General features: G+C 37.8%; 1 pseudogene; it reads left to right on the forward strand.

Moving 5' to 3' along the window:
- Positions 1–495: 495 nt before the first annotated feature.
- On the forward strand, positions 496–1,625 carry LOC102833017 (annotated as a pseudogene).
- The last annotated feature ends 727 nt before the right edge of the window (positions 1,626–2,352 follow it).

Genomic DNA, 2,352 nt, shown 5'->3' on the forward strand with positions numbered 1-2,352 from the left:
TGCTGAAAGTTTATCAAGACAAGTAGAGGAAAGAAACAGGACACAGAGCTTTCCTAGAAGAAACAGGCTAAATTTAACAGTCGTCTAGAAATAGTAATGGCCTCTTTATTGTGTCAAACCCCAGATTTTACAAACTACAGCCCCCAGGGATCACCCCCTACAACTTTGCCTGTGTCTGCCCTATGGGCCAAAGCCAATGGTTAGGAAACGGGATTGACAGATCATGGGTTTGAGGAAGTGGAGGACTAAAGTAAGAAAGGTATGCAGAGAGGACAGTTAATTAGCCCAGCCTCAGGGAGCCAGGAAAGTGCTGTTAAATTGTCTCACGCAGAATAGTTTCTCTAAGGAAAAATCCAAACTTGGAAGAATTAATAGTATAGCAAGCAGAGATTCCTCCATCCCAAGAACCCACTGGAAGAGCAACTTAAATAGATGCAGTCTCCCATGGGAGAGAGTGTCTGCACAGCTACAACCTGGAGGGATGGAGACATGGTAATGGATTCTGAACTAGTGCACAGTATAGTTGGATGCTCTCTTAAACCTCCAGAAAGAGTGTTTGTTCCATCATTCTCCAGCTCTGATTTTAGCCCTAAAAACACTTCAGGACAAGATTAATCATTTGGAGCTAGAGAGAACACAAGCTGAAGATAACCTGAACATACTGTCCAAAGAGGCTGCACAGTATAAAAAGGCTTTGGAGAATGAAACAAATGAGCGAAATCTGACACATGAGGAACTGATAATGCAGAAAAATATATATATAAGTATACAGTTAAACTCAGCCCAGTCTCAGTGTACTTTTCTAGAGAAGCAACTAGAGGATGCAGAGTAAGAGAAGAATATAATCCTAGAACAACAGGCTCAGCTTCAAAGGGAAAAGGAACAAGACCACATGAAGCTGCATGCAAAACTTGGAAAGCTTGATGTCTTAGAAAAAATAATATTTTAGACTTATAGTAATTCAGAAATCAGCTGAAGATAAAATTAAGTATTTAGAGGAAAAATTTAAGGAAGAATAACATCAGCATAAGCTATTTCAGGACAAAGCTTCTGTGTCTTTGGTTTCAAATCGAAACACTGTAAGGGAAAAAAGAAATCTTCAAAGAAAACGAAATGTTTAAAGAGAGGACTACCTCAGCAAAGTTATTCAAGGTTTGCAGCCTTTTGTGTCTGGGAAGTTAGCCAGTGCAAGCCATACTGTGAATGCAAGTATGCAAAACCTCCTGCAGATTATGCAAAATTGTGGCCCACACATTTTGCAGAAGCTTTCTAAAGCAGCCAAGCCTGTATGTCTCCATGAGCCTAGTTGGACTCCCAGGTGCAGAGCTGTACCTTCTGGACTCAGAAAAGTCCATTGCCATTTGTGATAATTTGTCGGAACTACTGATGGCAATGCAAGCTGAGCTGCACCAAATGAATATGGAACACCAGGAACTACTGAATCGGATGAAGGAAACACACAGCCATTTGGTCTGTGAAGACATAAAAGGTGAACTAGAGCATTTAATAAAGAAAAGGAAAGTTAAAGGAGAAAAATTTCCAAACTGAAGAACCATCAAGATAGTGTCCGTAAATTGCAGCAACAACTTCAGAACATAGAAAACATAAAGGATCAAAGAACATAAAAATATCCCTAGAAAATGTTGTCATGAAATTAGCTCTCTTCAGAAAACCAGCAACATTCATCCAAAATGAGTTCATAATCTTCAAACCAAATTGAGAACAGATGATATCATGTGGAAACAATAACACAGTGGCAAAACTGTCACCTCAATGAGATGAACTCTGCCAATGAGATCTTGAGTTGCCTAAAGTGTTTTTAATTTAATATACTGTTATGAAAATTTGAATTATGATTCTAGCCTCTATAAAGTGTTCATTTGCAAATTTTAAATTGAAGGCCAAATGACCTATTGAGAGCCCCAAATAATAAATGATTACTTGTTTTGTTTTCCTTATTGATTGAAAAAAAAAAAAAGAATTATATAGAAGTGCTAAATGTAAGTATAAGATAAATAAAACTTAAAATTTCCAACATCTATCCATAAAAAGCATCTAAAGAAAAATGGAATGAATACACAGGAAAGCTGTACCAAAAAGAAATGGATGATGCTCAACTATTTCAAGAGGTAGCATTTGTTCAAGAGCAAATAGTAGTAAAGGAAGAAGTTCAAGGTTTACTGAAGGCAGTGGCAGGGAACAAGGCCCTAGTAATTGATGCAATCCAAATTGAAATCTTTCAACAAACTGATGCAGCACTGAAGATACTCACTCAGATATGCCAAAAATTTTGGAAGACACCTACCTGGCCAATTGATTGGAAGAGATCCATAGTTGTCCCCATTTCAAAGA

This window comes from Chrysochloris asiatica, unplaced genomic scaffold, assembly GCF_000296735.1.
Source record: "Chrysochloris asiatica unplaced genomic scaffold, ChrAsi1.0 scaffold00070, whole genome shotgun sequence".
Classification (NCBI taxonomy): Eukaryota; Metazoa; Chordata; class Mammalia; order Afrosoricida; family Chrysochloridae; genus Chrysochloris; species Chrysochloris asiatica.